This window comes from Leopardus geoffroyi, chromosome A1 (assembly GCF_018350155.1).
Source record: "Leopardus geoffroyi isolate Oge1 chromosome A1, O.geoffroyi_Oge1_pat1.0, whole genome shotgun sequence".
In the NCBI taxonomy this organism is placed as follows: Eukaryota; Metazoa; Chordata; class Mammalia; order Carnivora; family Felidae; genus Leopardus; species Leopardus geoffroyi.
Window position 1 is genome coordinate 21,110,981 of NC_059326.1, and position 20,434 is coordinate 21,131,414.

Sequence of the window (20,434 nt, forward strand, 5' to 3'; positions counted from 1 at the left end):
TCTTCTCCATCTGAACTCCTATCTATACTGCAAAAACCACTCCATAGTAACTCATCTACCCAGTCTGTGAGTCACTGTTCTATAAGCACTTGTGCATCAGAGCACCAATCGCTATGTATCATATATTTCTCTGCTGCCTTCAATAGATTATGAGTTCCTGGGACTTCCTCTTTGTATCCCCAGCATCTAGTGCACTGTCGGCCACATAAATGATTATGAACACACTGAAAATTTCATATCAATTTTTCAAACGTTTCACAAAATTCCCTTACTTCCTTTCAAACCAAAAAAAATGCAGGTGTGAATTTGGTGTGCACCTTTTTCTTAAATGTAGGTCCCATGTTTGAAACAGGACTCGTACCAGTAGAGAAGCATCCACGATCACTAAAGAAGGGATTCTTAAGTCACTCATTAAATCTTAGATTTTTCTTTTGCCCAATTATAAAACCACAAGTCACAATCACTTTAAAACCTGTGTAAAAAATTGCACAGAATCTCCCCATAAACAAAAGGGGAGCGGAAATTTTACTTTATGCCTTCACGCTTTATGCCGTAGTGCCTGGCCCAAGAAAGACTTGTTGCAAACATTTAAAAAGTTATACTGTGCTGGCTTCAGCCGCACATATACTAAAATTGGAACAATACAGAGACGATTAGCGTGGACCCTGCTCAAGGATGACACTCAAAAACTTATACTCTCTGGGAGTGAGGCTAAGCCCCTGCCACAGGTCAGTTCTTCCCCCCACCCCTCCCCATCATCCCAAGAGCTGGTCTGCATGCTCCCTGCTCTTCCCTGGGCTCATCAGGATTTCCCCCTGGATCTTGTTTCTTTCATATTTTCCTCTGCCTCCTAGTGCCCAGGCATCTCCTGAAAATCAGAGAAACTGCCGGAATGGTGGTCTGCGTGCATGTCTTCCTTTACTTGCCCCACTGCCCCTCTGCCATTTCCCCCGCCCACCAAGAGGCAAAGGGAATTTGTTTATTTTGCCAAGAACTCTCAGACACTTTCAGTTCAGCAGAGAGGTTGACTTAACTCTATTCCCTGATGGGAAAAGAAACGTGACATTCTCCTCATGATTAAAGCACCACTTTTTCTTGCTACGAAGGGAAAATTCAACATCACACAGCCCCCAAATGTTGCAACTTTCAGTTCAACGGCACTTTTTCTCCACATTTTAAAACCTTCTCTGACACACACATGGGGGCTGCAGGGAAGAGTTTCTCACAAGGCTCTAAACACCTCCATTCTGCATCCAGGGTCTTTCACCGTCTGCCCCTGCCCTACACCTTCCCCTGCTCCCACTGCTCCCCAGCCCTACAGTCCTGCCCCTGGAAATCAGGTTTCCTGTCCATTCTAGAAGCTTATGCCCTCGATGCCCTCGTGCCTGTGATGTCTGCCCTCATCCTTCCAGGCTTCCAAACACAGCCCAGGTGCTCCTCCAGAAACCCTTCAGTGAGCACAGGGTACACAGAGATCCCTCTCTAATCCACGTGGTGTTTTAATGCTATAGTGCCTAAGTTTGCATTTATTCACATTTTTTCCAGCCTTGTGTTCATTGTTATGTCTTGCTCTCCAACCAGCCAGACAGTGAGCTGGAGAGAGGGTGTGGGCTCTGAAGTCAAGCAGCTGTTGGCTCTGGAGCCTAATTTCTGAGCTACGTGAGGCCCAGTTTCATTATTTGTAAAATGAAGAAGTAAACACCCACCCCTGCGAAGCTGAGTTGCCATGAGCACTAAATGAGGTCTAGCATGTGAAACTCCTGGCCTTCTTGCCCTCCATGAACCGTCTCACTGCTTTCCTGAGGGCAGGATCACATCGCTCACTGGTTCCCGGGTTCGTAGAACGCTGAGCACAGTAAAGCGGGACACGATCGGCAGCAACTGTTAAAAGTGCACGGAATTAACAAAGAGCTGGGAACATAATCTCTGTTGGCAAGGAAATGAGACAGACCTTTAACCACTCAAAACCAATGTGCCACTAGAATTGAAACGTGAAATGAGATAGCATAAAAAAGCAGACCAGTCACGACACACAGACCACTTCGATGCTTAGAAGGATATTTTACTGAACACACATAGAAAAACAAATGTCCTGTTTCTAATACCTTTAGCAAAGTCTGCCTTGAATCTTGCGGAGGATATGCAATAAAAAGATGCCTCCTTCAGCCTTTTCAATTAAATGCATTCTGATACCATACCATATACTGGTATAAGCTCATACCATATATTAAATCACAAGTCAGGGACTTAAAATACCGCCATCAGATATGAAGCACATTTCTTTAGTTTCTATGTAAGCACAGAAGGGCTGCACAGTCAAGCAATGGTCATTTTCCAGCTGTGTCACTCTTAACTCTAGGAGTGGGACAAAACAGGCCCTTAGTTGGAGCCCTATCAGCTACACAATGCGTGTGAAGAGAGTGAATAGCTCCAATTTGCACAATTCTGATAATCTCCTATCACTGACTGGGGGGTGGGTGGGGGTGGGGGGGGGGAAGGCCATCCGCTCACTTAAGAGGCTTCATTGGAAAGCAAAACACTTCTTTCTATTTACTTAAGCACCAGGCTAGAATATGAGGAAGCACAATACATTCTAAACATGGTGCACATCTGGTCTAAAAACCACAATCAATTTATTGCCGCGTCTGAAACATTTTCAGCGACTGTCATATAATATATTATCACACATTTCTAACAAGACGTTTTCTTGGAACCAAAATAGACAGGTAGATCTGTCCGTTCAATTTCTCACAAATGAAAGAGAAAATTGTTTGGCTCAGATGTCTGTACTGTCTTTGGAGTAGTGTAACTATCATATGAGAAGGGTATTAGTCAAAGATGCCAGGAGCTCAGCAATTACTTCCAAAGAGTGAAATTACTGGCTACACAGAAAGAAAAAAAAAAGACGTATGCATGTATGTATGCATCTTCTCTTTTTTCCCATTCCAACAGAACCATTTATTGCATTTACTTGAAAGAGATGTACCACAGTCTTGTTAAGCCCATCTATCTCCCAGTGCTATAACCCTGGACTCCCTATTAAATGGAATCTTTTGATCTCTGTGGCTCCTAAAGCAGAACTTTATTAAAAGTTTTATTAAAAATTAAAATGCAATCGAAATCACGTTAAAATGCTTAAAAGCTCTATATTTTCACCCTAACCCCTCATGGGCATTCACAAGGAGAGTCACAATGGTATTGAATAGCCAGAGAGCCCCACGCCCAATAAAGAGGGCTGCCAAAATATCCCAGGATTGGCCCCAGTGAAACCATTTACTGGCTCACCGTTGGCTGCATAATCCGCCTTTAAGCACTTTCTCCTCTGTAAAAACCCCAGAGCTCCTTTAAGAGCCTTGTCTCAGCACACAAAACTTTCAAGTGACTAACCCTTCCCTAGCCAGCCCCTGAGCCCCTCACACCAGCCATGCAGGCTTTGACCTTTCCTGATAACCCACTCAAAGCACGTTCTGCTTATAGGGCCAGCAAAAAAATGCATAAAGCCTAGATTATCCGATCTTTGGCAAGGTTCATAAACAGACTGGACATTGTCAGCCCTCTTTCATACGTCTGAGTCTTTGACGGTGTTGCTCCCTGAATGAATGCTGTGGCTGACTTTGCCTGGTGAAGAGCTCATCATACTTCAGAACTCAGTTCAACCAGGACTTTGTAGTGACAGTTTCCCTGACAGCCCTCCTTTGCTGAAATAGGTGGTCTACTCTTTCGTATGGGATGGAGCGTCCCACACACTCCTCCAACTGTACCCCACCATACCCCAGTAGAGCGTAGGATGCATCATTATGTCTATCTTCCCACCAGCCTACAAGCTCTTCCGGAAAGAACCTGTGTCTTCTTCTCTGTACCTCTAGTGCCCACGATACTGTCTTGCATGAAGAAGGGGACCCTCAAATATTTACTGGATGAAAAAACAATAGCCGTAAGCCAGAAAAATCCTGACTCTGTCAGAATGGTTAAGAGCTTCACTTGCTTCTCTATGAGCAAAAAAGAGAATCTTGGAAAAGGGCAAAGTCAGAGTTTTCGGGTCTTTCAACCACAGGAGCTGTTAGTAAGGAAAATTCAACTGATCATACAGAGATCAAAGAGGGGAATGTATGCTTTTGCAACTTGGGCCTGCAGTCCTCCTGTTAGAATTAGAGAAATACAAAAAGAGCACCCAAGAGGAGAGGACTTAAGGGATTGTAGTGAATGGCAGACAAAATGGTGGGCACTCGAAACAGTGGGCACTCAAAAGCTAAAAGGACAGCATCAAGATGAAGAAACCAGGAAGGGGGGTAAGTCAGATGAGGAAGGATGGGGAGGCACTTTAGGCTCATTAGTCATATTATAGGACCTAGAACGGCAAAGGGTTTCTTGAATATAAAAGGACGTACATCCAGGAGAAACTTAGGAAGGCTCTCCCTGTGTCAGCAGATAAGAAAAGGAGGAAACCAGTGGGCAGACTGCTTGCGGCCCATTAAATGAAGTAACCCCATTTGTGCTGAGTCGAACTGAACAAGGAAAACTGCCCCAATGAATAAATATGAGGCTGATTCTGTATTTCAGTTCAGTCTAGAAGCGAATTCTCACAGAGCCCAGAAAACTTCCAGAGAGCTCGGTGAGTTGAGGCAGAGGCACAGGTGGGATCACAGGAGCCCACAGCCCACAGTGCGTAGGACCCCATCGCCTTCCGCCTGCTATGGTGCTGTCTGGAAAGCAGTGCAGGTGTGTTTGAAGGAGAATGTCTAACAGCAGCTGAAATAACCAAAAACAAAGTGGTGAATGGCTGCCCTGGGCCAATATGGGGACAAATTGGCAGAGTGGAGTGTTCCTCCACAGACCTGTCCAACTGTTTGAGAATGCCACCATCTCTCCAGAGGTGCCCTTGAAAAGGCTAAGTGGAAAGGTAGAGCCTTTTAAAATTTTATGTGGTTTCTAAAGCATCTTAATTTTTAATAAAAAGTTCTTAATAGCATTCTGGATAAAAGACTATGGTACTTACAAGATCCTTTTTATAATGCCAAACTCTTTGAGCAGTATATGTATATATTTTTAAAAAGACCATGGTTTGGCAAATGCTGACGGCCTTTAACACTTACGATTATTCTCCTTCCGTTTACTCTACTGCTTGATGCTGTGGCCAAGAGCAAATCCATCCAATTCTCTGCCCTGACTTTGCTTCGTTTCGAGGTAAGGAATTTAAAGGAAAATGTAACATAGAGGTAATTTCCAACAGCCTTAGCCTCTGAAAGTGTTCATCCGGCCGATGCTATCTGACCCTGGCTTCCGATGCATGTTCCGAAGGCCCAAGCATGCCCAGAAACATGTAAGTAAGGCACATTTCTGGGGATGATGGCCCTCTAGGTGTCAACAATTACAACTAAATAAGACACCCATCCCTAAGTGTAGAATAGAATCCTGGCGCTCTCCTGGCACTCTCCTGTCGTTTGGTTAATGCTTTACAATTTACAAAGTGCCTTCTTTGAGCCTCAGAGAAGTTACATGATTCACCGAGTCTGTGGCTTGGTGCCAGAGCCAGAAGCTTCGCGGACTTCCTTCCTGCAGGTCCAGGCTCTGGGAGCATCCTGACTAGAACACCTGTGGCCAGAATTAACTTAGCAATAAAGCGTAGTGATTAACAGCTCACTTCGAGAGTCATTCGGAGAAGCAGACCATAAGCTAGATGGGAGGAGGACACCAGGAAAATGGCCCAAGCTAAGACATCGACTGAGGACGGACACCATATTCAAAGGACATCCCAGAAACCCTCCTCAACCTGGGAGACAGGTGGTACCAGATCATCTGCCAGGAATGAGTGGTCGGAAGCCATTTTGGAGAAGGCCAAGCATTTCAGGAAGAAAAAATTAAATTTCATGCGTCCTAAGCATTAGCAAATTGCTAGAAGCTCAGATTTGCAAGAGTAGGTGAATGTGTCATTCACTTAGAAAATGAGTCAGTTGGTTGCATCTTGTTACCTTTGATCTGAAAAGGAAATATAAGGGGTGCTTGGAGAGAAAGACAAAGCCCCCCCACCCCCACCCCAAGAACAAACCCTGTGAAAATAGAATTTCCCAAGCTGTTAGTATCCTATTTGCAAAATCAGATTTTCTTTTAACTTATTGAGTTCACGCTGTGAATTTCAAAACTCTCTTGTGAATTCAAATTTTTACTTTTCATTCAGGGACTAAGAAGTTATCAATATTCTCACCACACTTGAGAGAGAAAACTAAACAACAAGGAAGTAGGAATGCTCACATTTATTCACATGTATGGAGCTTGACTCATTTTCTTTTTTTTGTTTGTTTGTTTCTTTATTTTTGAGAGAGAAAGAGAGAGCAAATGAGGAGCAGAGAGAAAAGGAAAGAGAGAGAGAAGGAGGGAGGGAGGAAGGGAGGGAAGGGGAGGTAGAGAGAGGGAGAGAGGGAGAGAGAGAGAGAGAGAGAGAGAGAGAGAGAGAGAGAATCCCAAGCAGGCTCTGCACTGTCAGCGCAGAGCCTGATGCGGGGCTTGAACTCATGAACCATGAGATCATGACCTGAGGCATGAATCAAGAATGAGACATTTAATCGACTGAGCCCCCCAGGCACTCCTGAGCTTGACTCATTTTCTAAGTGAAAGACACATTGATCTATTCTGTAATTCAGCCTTTTTGTGCCTCAATGTTCTCATCTGCAAAGTAGGAAAAATAACAGTACCTGCTCATGGTTTGTCATTAGGATTAAATAAGTCAATGTACATAAAGTACTTGGCATAGTGGCCAGCATAATAAATGACAAGTAAATATTAGCTATTATTCATATTCCAATGAGTGCTTTGGTTTCTATAAATCATAAAAAGTGATCCTTGAACACACGCAGGCAAGAAGTTTCCAGTGGTTTGTTAGGTCTATGAAATTTGATCTTCCTTGCCTTTCTTGGCAGGGATCTTAACTAGCTAAAGTTATTGATCCAGGTAGCAAGATCCACACCTCTACATGACTGTTTCCACTCACTGAAAATTTCCAGAAAGTAATCATTTCAGGCTGAAATTGTCCATGCTTGGTCTCAACCCAATGGAAACTCACTTGCATTGGAAGATGGGAGCACAGTCCATCCCCTGATTTGCAATGGCTGGAGTTGAGGGACAACCGGACTTTTTCTACCCCAAAATAATATCTTTTAGCTGAACTTTTAAAAAATCACTAAACATTGTGAGTTTAATCTTCCCTTAGCCGTGAATACAATAAATGACCACCTGCTTTAAAGCTCCTATTATTTTTAAGATCTTTTTTAAGCTCCTTTGAGACAAAGAGGTCCCAAGTAGAAAATTTTTTCTTTTATATCCAAGTTTCTCAGCTGAAATATCTACATTTTAATAGCTGCTTCTCTGATTTTTCTCTTTTAACTTCATAACATATTTTACAGCTCCAAGGTGCTGGTAAAACGAGTTTGGAAAGTTTTTTTAACATAGATTAAATGCCAAGAGCCCTCCACTCTACCCACCAGACATACACAGCCACAAGTCCTTCTCTTCACAATGCCGAGATAGTCAGACCCAGTGTTTGGAAACATCAGTTTCTCAATCACAGACTGAGAAGGGCCTGCAGCTTATGTGCAACCCAGCTCCTTCTCCAGTGCCCACTACAACGGATGGGTGAATGAGCAAATGAACAATTGGGCATTGTGTGGACCAGCCTAGCAGATGGTCCTCTGCATAGTTTCCTTATCTGGATATTTCTCAGAAATGTTATAACGTTTCTTTCATTATAAATACTTCATTTCTCTAACATGAAAGTTTCTTCTCTCTTTGTCCTTATCACCGCCAGCTACCAGTAGCCAAGTTACAGAAGCAATGGCTATATATCCTCAAACCCATGACCACTCAGAATCAGAGTTGCTTTGACTGCACAGCAATCATAGCGCAACATGCCCGAAGAAAAGGGACCCTGAAATGGGACCTCTCTGGACTTCCTCCCCAGACCAGGAATCAGTTCTGATCTAAATCAGAAATGCTTGGATAGAGAGGAAAGATGGATTTGATGCAGGAAATACAGGACACAGGAAACAGGAGAGCAGCACTTAAGCACCTTCTCTCACTTGATTCTTCATCAAAACAGTCACCAGGCTCTGTAATCTGTAAACCTTCCAGGGTCAGGGATGCAAAAATGATGGTCCAGAAGGCGTGCACTCCATTCACAGCTCCATGTTGACAAATTATGAGCTTTAGTGAGCCTTATGCTCCTAAAAGGCAAAAATCATGTCATTTGCTACTTTGTGTTCTCAGGGGCCTACTGCAATGTGGGGAATATAGGGAGGGGGGAGCTTAAGAAGTATTTGTAGGAGGAAGAAAAGAAGGCCTGAGAGAGATGGGAAGGAAGGAAGGTAGGTAGATAAAAAAGGAAGGAGGGAAGGAAGGAAGGAGGGAGAGAGGGAGCGAGGGAGGGAGGGAAGGGAAGGAGAGGCATAGGAGAGAGGGAGGGAAGGAAGGAAGGAAGGAGGGAAGGAAGGAAGGAAGGAAGGAAGGAAGGAAGGAAGGAAAGAAGGAAGGAAGGAAGGAAGGAAGGAAGGAAGGAAGGAAGGAAGGAAGCAGGCAGATGAGTCTCCTCTGGGAGAGCATGGCACAAATTCACTCATTTGTGCCTGGACCATTTTCAGTCATCTGGATAACATGGGCCAAAAGGAGGATCTGAAATTCATATAAATGATACCATTCTGAATATCAGGTTGGTGAGTTAGCTTGTCTCCTCTACATATGTGGTTTACTTTAAATGTAGTGTATAGCTGGAGGCAGGGAACAGGCATGGAATTCTATAAAAGATGGAACTGCATTATTGAAAATCATCAGAGGCCTTCACTTGAGCTTTCGAGGTTTGTAGGCATGGGAAATTAGAGCCCTGGAACATGTGATATTATCTTCGAACCAGAGACCAGATTCTTTGATTAAACTTCAGACTCTTGGAATCTCCTGATTGTTCATCTCATACTAATGATCTGGGAGAAATACTAGAAGGCAAGTTAATGATCCTGCTGAGTCTGAATTGGGAGGCAGCCACCTGAAATATTAGTAATCGACCAAAGTAAAGAAATAATTACAGGCTGACTAGATTAGAAATATAATCTTCACAGTACTTTCCCATAAGTAAATAATGTTCAACTTATAAAACATCATGAAGAAAAAAGGCACTACACAACTCATCACTGTGTACCTTAGAACACTGGCTGCAACCGGACTCAGCTATGCCCTTCTCAGAGCTACATGCCAGAGGGATGGTCCCCAAAACAGTGTAGTCTCCAAACAGGAGATACTTAAAAACATAAGCCCTCAGTCCTAACCCACCAGGACTGAACACCAGATGTCCACCGTCCTTCATGACCCAGTGAACACTGAGCACCCACCATGCGCCAGCCATTTGTGCTGGATGCTGGGATACAGACAAGGAATATCCATCTCTGAGCAGCTTAGCCTATGCTGGCAAATGGGCCTTTCCATAGAAGAAAATAACAGGGAATTACTTTCCTAACTTGGTCCAGAAGAACTTTGGATTTCCATGCTGAGAAGCCTTGCCTAGGTGCAAGTTTCTCTAGCCTACCTCGTGAAGAACTACCTCTTTTGAGTCAGGACACCAGACAGGTCTAGAGAGGCTGTGAGCCTCTGAAGAGTGGCTGGCCTCCCTCTAAACTGTCAAATAGGGAACTCTGACCTCTATATCACTGCCCTTTTCTTGTTTTCCCTCCTGTGTTTCCCAACAAGCTGTACATCAGAATCACTGAGGGCACTTTTTAAAAATATAGATGCCTGACCCCTACCTCAGTCTTGCTGAATTAGAATCTTTGGATTGGGTGAAATCTGCTTGTTGGACAATTTTGCAAGAAATTTTAATGTCAAGTTAGAGAACCACTGGGTAGTAGAAAGAACACAGGTTTTGGAGCCAGATAAACCAAGATTTGAAATCCAGCACTGACAATTAATTGACATAATTAACTCTAGGAGACCTGGTTTAATTACTTAACATCCTTGTGACCCAGTTCCCTGTGCAGTAAAGTGGAATAATGCCCAGAGTTATTACAAACTTGGAATAAAATAAGAAAAATATTCAGCACTGCAGCCACTATCATAATTTCCTCCCACCTCCACTAAATGCCTGCTTCCCAGAAAACATCTTATACCAATATTTTATGATTTGGTTCAAATTTAAGTCAAACTTCTCCAGGATTATCCTATGGGTTTATCTCTAGCTGTGGAAAGAAGAGTTTTGCTCACTAATTTTAAAACTCCAAGAAGCATATTGTAAATAGGAAAGATTCAGGGGATTGAGTTGATTTTAGCCATAGGGACGAGTTATAGGTACCCTTCCCTAGAGAGACAAAGTCAATTATGTACTAAATTACTGGGAGCAAGAGGTACAAATCTAGTGAGAATTATGGGAAAGGACAGAGTCCACCATTTTGTCTCCTTACATTTCTATAACAAGTTACCCTTTATTGCATGATGAAGATGAAATATACAAAGAACACTGGACTAGGAACTCAAAGACCTGTGTTCAAATCCTAGCCATGCAACTTTGGACAACTCAATTCTCTCTGAACCTCAGTCACTTACCCCATAAAATGAGGGATAGAGTCTGCTAAAATCTTACTACATTGACTTATGGATTTCATATCTTTTCAAAGTACAGAATATTCAGCTAACAGTCACATAAGTGAAGCAGGAAGGTTCTGGCAGGCACCAGTGTACTGAAGAACAACGAAGACCTTTCAGAGAAGTGAGCCCCTAAGAAGCACAGATCTTGAATGTCTCACGGGAGTCTAATCTTAGAGTTTACCCTGAATTTGCCAACCCTTGACCACTCTGACATTCAAACGAGTCGTCTGCAGCCCAAGTTCCTGGTAAAAATAGGAGTGGGCTAAGTGTCCACATGCCACCTGTCCCTGGATACTCCTGGCAGGAGGCAGCCAGAAAATAACTGAACCTAAACTTGGATAGAAATGAGCTCTCTCTGGGGTGCCAGGGTGGCTCAGTTGGTTCAGTGTCCAAATTTGGCTCAGGTCATGATCTCATGGTTCGTGGGTTCAAGCCCTTGGTCAGGCTCTGTGCTGACAGCTCAGACCCTGGAGCCTGCGTTTAATTGTGTGTCTCCCTCTCTCCCTGCCTCTCTCCTACTTGCGTTCTCTCTCTCTCTCTCTCTCTCTCAAATATAAATAAACATTAAAATTTTTAAATAAAAAAGAAAAAGAAAAAGAAATAAGCTCCTTCCAAGATAAATAGACAAAAGGTAAAACTGTCCAGTTGGTTTTCCAAGAAAGTCTGAAGAAGATCATCAGGGGGTGAAAACCACCCAACAGGGCCACCTAAGAGCTGTAACCACAATCTCTACCACCAGTGACCTAGCAGAGGCTCAAACATGCCTCTCCCTGTCATGATTTTGGCAGGGTCCACAGCTAGTTTACTCTTGGGTACAGGTATTCCTGCTGAAGCACCAAGTGAGAGGAGCTATTAACAGGATACTTTGGGAAAGAGAATTGAACCAGAAAACCCCAAAGAATATTCTACTTCATTAATAATATACAGGCCTTGAAATAACCTTCCCTAACTTTTTCCCTACTTTCTAATGTATCTGAATTTCTTTCCATCTTTCCTTTCTTCTCTTCTTTCTTAAGGACAAGATGTCACCTAACCTGGCAGCTTTGTATCATTTCACCCCAATGACTCCTCTCTCCTGGATGACCACACCCCAACATCTTCTGGATGACCACATAACCCTATCCTGGATGACCACATCCCACCCTTTCCTGGATGATCACACACCATCCTGTCCTGGATTACCACACCCCACCCTCTCCCGGATGACCACATAACCCTTTCCTGGATGACTACATCCCATCCTCTTCTGGGAACACACCCCATCCTGTCCTGGATAATCACAGTAAAACTGACTCTTCTCCTGGACCTTCCTATTGGCTCATCTTCCTCTACACCTCCCTTAAATGTGCTTTCCAGGAATCCAGCCTGAATCCTTTGATTTCTTGGTTACACCTTCTCTCCTCAGGCCATTGTATCCACACCCAGGGCCTCTGACCACCACCTTTACACCACAGATTCCCAAATAAATGTCAGAGTTCCAAATCCAGTATGGAGGTTTTGACTCTTAGATCTTAATTGTCCCCTTAGTCTCTCCTTTTAGGACTAGAAGAAAATGGCCTGACCTACAAGTAGGATGCCCCTCAGAAGGTCTTTCCTGAAAGGAAGCCAGTCTGAGCACATTTTCTGTTTTCCTATTCCAACCACTTCCCTGTCCTGATCCCGTGGCTACTGAAGCAGTATAGAAAGTGGTGCAAAGGTATTAGCACCTAAATTTGAATCCCATCTCCACACATAGGCAACTTACCTAACATGTCCCAGTTTTATTGCATCATCTGTGTTGAGCGGTTTATAATAATATCCACCTTATGGAATCATTATGAACATAAAATGAGATGATACTTATAAAGTGCTTAGCACAGCGCTCAGCACTTAGAAAGAGCTCAATGCTAGCTATTATTATATGCCTGTAGTCATTATGCAAAAATGGTGGTTTGCATTCAAACTTCTACTATCTCAATAGGAAAAAGAAATCCATTTCAATGCTTCTAAGTCTTTTAACCCTTTCCTACCTCCATAGCTAAATATAATCCAAATGGTGGCAGTCAAGTTCTGAGGCTGCTAGTGGAAAAGGCTCATGAAGGAAAGGGCTTTCTTTCTTTGGAGTTTCTTTGCCAAGTACAAGATTCTCCTATCAATTAGAGTGAGCTAATTCATGCCAAGCATTCTTCACCATCCAAGGTGAAGTTGAAGGGAAAGACACACTAGTGAATTCAAACACAATAAACAAAAGAAACATACATCAGGCAAGGCCAGGGAAACAAGGTGCTGAGCACAGGCACCATGTTTTTTGTCTAAGAATTTACTTTTGACAAATTTGCTTTACTCCAGAATTCCATCTTTTGCCCTGTAATTGAAATTCCCATGTCCCCAGTCCCAATCAAAATGGGTAGGAAAAAGGAAGCTTGACATCCCATAAGAGACAAGTGACAGGAGAGACAAACTCTTGACCAATTAAAATAATTCTCTCACTTGCCTCACTTTCCCCTGTAAAAAAAAAAAAAAAAAAAAAAAAAAAAATTACAAGAATCTTCCTGCAGCTTCATTCTATGTGGCTTCCCTGGGGTTATGTGTTTGTGTGCACTCATCATTGTTGAATTTCCAGCTTTCATTTTTCTTTAGAAAGCAACACTTAGTTCACTGAAGCCTGCTGATTATGAGGGTACACAGACCCAAATGAATCATAGAAGCAGCCAGATTGCACAAATACAAATCCTCCGCATTGTGTCTTCCGCCTGCCCTAACCTTCTCATACGGCCTCTCTTCCCAGCATCCCTTTCTCTGATTACCTCATCCACACCCAAAGTACAATTAGTGCATTCAAGCACTAGAGACAGCTAATAAGGCAAGCAAGAGTGCAGCAAACAACCCCATGGTTCCTAGAATCTAGGCACAACACAAAAGCAAAAGAAATTTAAAAAGTAATAATATCTACAGCTAGTACTGTGGGGTACCATCCAGATCTCCCCATCAACTCATTCTGTCAGCTATCAGGAGTGCTGGCTGCTGATGGGACAACTGAGTCCCTTTCTAGGTTATGTACTTAAGCTTAAAGAGCCACCTCTCCCGAGTTTACACTTTCTTCCTAAAGACAGACAGCATCCAATACCTGGTCAACGTGGAGGGTTCAAAGCTGAATCTCTCTGCCTAAATTCAGAGCAATTCTGAATGGCTGTCTCAGGTCCAGCACTCCCATGGGTTGATGAGGGTCTTTGTTTGGACTGCACTACACTTCAACTTCTCTACCCAATGCCATTCCCCTCACTCCCAGTAAACTCCTGTGTGCAAATCTATCTCACTCTTTGTTTGCCATTGAACATGACCTAAAACAACAGCCCAGAAGGCTAATATTTCAAAGATCAGTGAAACTGATATTTCAGAAACTTCCACCGAGTCCTGAAGCATTCCTTAAGGTCCAAGGAAATAGTCATGGGTAGTCTTTGGTATCACACAGCCAGCCATCAACTTGCTCCACAATGACAGGATATTGGGCTCTGGGGAGTAAGAAAGTTAGTTGGCTTAGAGCTAACATGTCTAGGGCTCCATCCCAGAGCTTCTTGGGTGTGCCCTTAAGCAAGTTTTTTTAGAGCAGTGTTTTCAAATGACCTTTCTCATTTTCAGTCTATCACAAACCAACAATATTTTTTATATCCAAATACATATATACATATATTTAATATACTTATAAACTATATTTTATAAAGTACAATAAAATGGATGATAATTCCCTACTTAAGTAGAGGCTGCACATAGTGATTTCCTTCAAAGGGGTACACGGTAGGAGGGGGATGTGGGAAGATAATATTACAGCAAAGGGGTGCCTGGGTGGATCAGTCAGTTGAGCCTCCGATTTCGGCTCAGGTCATGATCTCACGGTCTGTGAGTTCGAGCCCCGCGTCGGGCTCTGTGCTGACAGCTTGGAGCCTGGAGCCTGCTTCGGATTCTGAGTCTCCCTCTCTCTGACCCTCCCCCATTCATGCTCTGTCCCTCTCTGTCTCAAAAATAAATAAACATTAAAAAAATTTTTTTTAAATATTACAGCAGATAAACCTGATAAACATGACCTTATCCAAATGATCAAGGTCAACAACAACAGTAATAAGTCACGTTGGCAATATGTTGCCTTGATTTGATGAGATGAAAATGGCCCTATGCCTTTCTGGTCTTCCTGCCAAAAACTCATAAGCCCAATTTCATCATGAGGAAACATCATATAAATCTCAACTGAAAGACATCCTATGAAACTCTTGACCAGTATTCCTCAGAACTGTCAAAGTCATCAAAACCAACAAAAGTCTGAGAGATTGTCACAAGAGGAAGCTAAGAAGACATGACAACGAAAGATAATGTGGCATTTTGGAAGAGAACCTAGAATAGAAATATGACATTAGGTTAAAAACTAAGGAAATATCAATAAAGTATGGATTTTAGTTAATAATAATGTATCAATATGAGTCCATTAATTACAACAAATATACCATACTAATGCAATATATTCATAATAGGGGAAACTTGGTGCAGAGGATACGAAAACTCTCTGTATTATCTTCTCAATGTTTCTGTAAATCTAAACTTGTTCTAAAAAATAAAGCTTGTTCTAAAAAATAAATCAAATATAAATGAATTTATTTTTGAGACAGCACAAGTGCACCTGTGTGAATGGAGGAGGGGCAGAGGGAGAGGGAGAGAGAGAATCTCAAGCAGGCTCCTTGCTCAGCTCAGAACTCGATATGGGGCTCAATCTCACAACAGTCAGATCATGACCCAAGCCAAAATCAAGAGTCAGACACTTAACCGACTGAGCTATCCAGGCACCCCGAATATAAATGAATTTTTTTATTTTTTTAAAGGTTTATTTTATTTTGAGAGAGAGAGAACATGAGTGGGGGAGAGGGACAGGGACAGGGAGTGAGGTGGGGGAGAGAGAGGGAGAGAGAGAGAGAGTCCCAAGCAGGTTCATGCTGAGCATCAAAAGTCAGATGTTCAAGTGACTGAGCCACTCAGGCACCCCAATAAATGAATTTTTTAAAAAAATATATACATAAGCCCTGTCTTTTTATTAGTGTCATTCAACAAAATGTCTCTGTCAAATTTTTACAAACATTTCTAAATGCTTACTCTCACATTCTGTACCTACATTGCCACCAACCAGTAATAAGTGGTTCCCAGAGAGACACCAGTCTGAAGACCACAGTCTGAGGAGCTGAGGGCTCATTTTCCTCGTCAGTGGAACGAAAGCAGGGAACCAGAGGATCAGAACTTTCATGTTTCCTCATATTTAACCTCGGGAATGCCGTAAGTGATCACCTTTTGCAAAACAATAGGTACTCAGAACCAGATACCTAGAACCAAGCCCCTTCTCCATGACGAATGGCATAAGGTAAACACTGTCCAGCTGTATAGACACCTATTTTCTCCAAAATTTCTTTAACTCAAGCAGCACAAAGGGTACTATCTCTGGGTGCTTTTTTTTTTCAATCCAGAACTAAAAAAGGAAGAAATGAAACATAAAAGTAATAACTACGTGTTCAGGCTGTCACAGATGGTCCTCAAGCCAGGGTGCGTGTTCCTTTTCTCTCACTCAGAAGCCCTAGAAAACCAGGAGAAGCCTCTTGCGCCAGGAGATTGTTGGAGTCATAAGCCAGCTGTAATTGGGCAGGAACCAAAGGTCTGTCAGCAAACCATGAATTGTCAGAGTTGAGACAGGGCACAGCATGAGAGAAGACATACCACAGTTTGGGAAGTTGGTAAAATGAGTGGAAAGCACACCTTCCGATGAGCAAGAAGGAGGGGGAAAATTGTAGTTGAAAAACAGATGGTATCAACCTGTCCCACCGAATAGGTTTTTGAGATGTGAATGGAGGGTTTCAAAACAACCCAGGGAAACAATTATACGTCTGAGAGGGCCAGAGATGATTCAGTTTCTTGTGGGTCTTGGAAAGCCTAAAGTTGATGCCCACAACTGAAGCCCCAAGAAACAGGAAGCAGACATAGCAAAAGCCAGTAGGGAATATGAACCATGAGCACATGCCAGGATTCAACCACCATGAGTGAGATTAAGGATATTTAAATATTGGAACTTTGGAAAGAATTTAAATATTAAAAACCTTAGGTTCCATGTACTATTCATATATTATCTCCTGTTAATTACATATTACTTCTTTTTTTTTTAATTTTTTTAATGTGTATTTATTTTTGACAGAGAGAGAGAGACAGAGCATGAGCAGGGGAGGGGCAGAGAGAGAGGGGGAGACACAGAATTCGAAGGAGGCTCCAGGCTCTGAGCTGTCAGCACAGAGCCCAATGAGGGGCTCAAACTCACAGACCCCGAATCATGACCTGAGCTGAAGTCGGACGCTTAACCGCCTGAGGCACCCAGGCGCCCCATTAGACATTACTTCTTAATTAAATTTCTATTCTAACTCCTCTGTGGTCCATCTCCTAGCAATAGAGTTCATCTAGATATCTGACCTATATTTCAGAAATTTCTAGAGATGGGATATGTCAGCAAGGTAACATTCCACAAGAATAATTCATTAGTGAGAGTATGTTCATACCTACAAGAAACAACCTCAAATCTCAAAATTCTAGTAGCTTAATACATCAAAGGTCATTCAATGCAGTCAGCAATAAGAGCTCTGCTCCAGGTGTCATTCAGGAACCAGGTTCCTCCCAACGTTGTGGCTCCCCTGTCTTAAACACAAACCAGTATGGGAGTGGAGAATGGAGAAAGCCCACCCATTCCTACCTACAAAGGATACAACCACTTTTGCTCATATTCCATTGGCAAGAACTAGCCACATGACCTCACTAGATACAGGAGCTGGAAAATATAGTTTGACTATGTGCCCGGGAAGAAGAAACAGGTTTGGTAAGCACTGAGCCAGATGCCAGGAGTAATTACAAGAGGAACTCCCAGAAAGCCGCCCAAACACGTTGGTCTTCAGTATTTTCATGTATCTCAGATAATAACATCCTAGAAAACACGGGCACTGTCTGGACAATTTTCTTACTAGCACTTGAGTCAGTGCCTCATCTGTTAACACTTATTCATAGGATGAAAAGTGTGTGGAGTTTGACTGCCTTTATGTCTAGATTCTGCTACTTGCATCCTGTGCAACCAACCTGGGATAGGTCATACATCCTCTTGGCACCCCAGTTTTCTCCTTTGTAATACAAGGGTATTGGTACCCATTTTACAGGATTATGAAGTTTAAGTAAGGTAATTCTTCTAAAACACTCAGCATAGTGCCCAATACATTTGTTTAATGCTCATTTATTTATTTGGAGAGAGAGAATCCCAAGCAGGCTCTGCACTGTCAGCACACAGAGCCCCATGCAGGGCTGGATCTCACGAACTACAAGATCACGACCTGAGCCGAAATCAAGAGTCAGATGCTTAACTGCCTGAGCCACCCAGGTGCCCCAGCACAAGACTTTTTAACATTTGTTGAATCCTTCCTATATGCCACAGAATACCAAAAGGGTATTAATAAGCTAACAATACTTACAACAACTACATTTTACATACAGAAAAACAGGTCCAGAAGAGTTAAACCATCCCAAGTCATACAAATAGTAAGTGGAAAAGCTGGATTCGGAGCTCAACCTCTATACGATCATCTCCTGCCTCTCAATAAATATTCCTGGTTGATTATTGCTATTTTACCATCTTTACTGAAGTATAATTGACATACAATAAACTGCACTTATTTAAGATGTACAGTCTAAGGTTTGACATGTTATACATCTGTGAAACTGTCAACACAAGTCATGAACATATCCATCACCCCCAAGAATTTCGTCAAGCACCAACTGTTGGGAAGACTACCCTCTCTCCACTGAATTGCCTTTGCATCTTTATCAAAAATCAATCGACCCTATACATATGGATTTATTTTTCCATTATATCCATTGACATTTGTCCATCTTATCATTGTTACCCTTATATTTTGATTATTATAGCTTTATAATAAGTCTTGAAATTAGTAATATGAGTAATTAGTAATAGTAATTAGTAATTAGTAATTAGTAATAGTAATTAGTAATTAGTAATAGTAATATGAGTCCTCCAACTTTGCTCTTTTTCAAAGTTGTTTGGCTATTTTAAAGCCTTTGCATTCTATATGAATTTTAGATCAGCCTCTTAATTTGTACCAAAAAAAAGTATATTTTTAATCTATAGATCACAATGGGCATTGTGAATATTTCTTGGGAGGACTCTGGGTTCTATTATACTTCTCCCAAAGTTTTGGCAAAGCTGCAAAAAAAATAAATAAATAAAAATTTAAGTACTCCGTGTTTCAGGCAATAGTTCATATTTCAGCTCAGTTTACTTACCTTTTACTGAGTGGCTTGTAGTGTGCCACATGCATCTATGGTTCAGGGGCCAGCCAGAAATTTGTGAAGTTTATAAACAGAATTTGGGACTCCCCTCTCTGGCTCTTTCCTTGTAGAGATTTCCTCCTCACTTTTTAATGGCCGTGGTTGCTCTCAACTCTCTCCTCTAATTCTTCATGCAGAAAAGGCTATCGACATTTCTTATGAACTACTCTTCAGCTAAAAACCATAACTGAGGAATGAATTATTTGTCTTATTCTCTCATCCAATTACCCTCCATAATCTGTTTGCATGTATCCACTTTCCAGTGCCTCCAAGTAGTTGTTCTTTGTATTTTTTTCATCTGCAATTGGTCCGGTAGCAAACTTAGCCATCCCAGGGGTGAAAATCAGTATGCATTTTTAAAATAACAATTAGACATAAGACATGTAAGTGTGCAAATGAACGTCTTGTATTAATTTCGTTTCATAGCAAGAAGACTTAGACAACCAAAAGAGCACAAGGCAGCTTAGAAATAAAGAGTGAATATTTCTAGAAGTGGAGAAAATCCACAAGGGGAGGAAGAGTCACCAAAGACAACATAATGCTGAATTAGGGTTGACTAGGCCAAGTCTGACCAAAGTGATAAAGATTATTGGTTAACATATTTGGAAGGCCACGTGGCTGTGCTCAGTACCTTCTACTTGCCCAGTGCTGCTTTCCACTCTTCTCCACCTGCCCTCTGCCCCAGGAACCGACCTATACGGGCTGCAGGCTGCATCAGGAGCTCCCTTCCCCCGTGGCTTCCATTTGAATTCAACCAGTGGTGAGTATCTGCAGAAGATCAAAGGGAGGGAAAAAAGTGAAGTCAGAAAGAAATGTTTCCCAGGATCTTTCCCAGGTAAGTTTTTGTGGGTGGACCGCATCCCTCCACCAAAGGCCACAGTTCTTGTCAGGAGGACCTCTCCAAAAACTCTGGGTTCTCGTAAACCCTCCCTCCCCTCGTCCCTTCAGACTTACTGGTAATGGCTTCCCACCAGGATGCTACAACATCCTCTGTTGATTTTCCTAAACCCAGCACACACCTAAGTAAATAGGCCCTTTATTAAACTCTTCCCGGTGGGAGTGCACCATCTGTTTCCAGCCAGGTCCCATTAGAGCGAGCAGTCTCAGACAAAAAGTGACTTTAACAGATCCTTAGAAACAGAGGATGGTAAAGTACCAGCCCACATGTTATCAAGGCAGTGGAGGAGAACTTCAACGTCTCCAAAAACAGTAACTCATAAATTTCATTGACGCGTCTTGTCTAATTTAATGCTAACACTCCAGTTGAATAGATATTGACATCATCTCTATTAAAGGTAAGAAAACTGAGATTTTTAAGGCAGAGTTGAGCCACTGGGATTCCTGACCTTCTTTAGACTACAAATCCTATCAAGTCTTCACTACACCTGACTCTTCCCATTCAGACAACACATGCCACCAATGCTAAAATTAAGAGCCC

General features: G+C 42.3%; 1 pseudogene; it reads left to right on the top strand.

Moving 5' to 3' along the window:
• The first annotated feature begins 603 nt into the window (after positions 1-603).
• LOC123581824 lies at positions 604-701 on the top strand (annotated as a pseudogene).
• Positions 702-20,434: the final 19,733 nt, after the last annotated feature.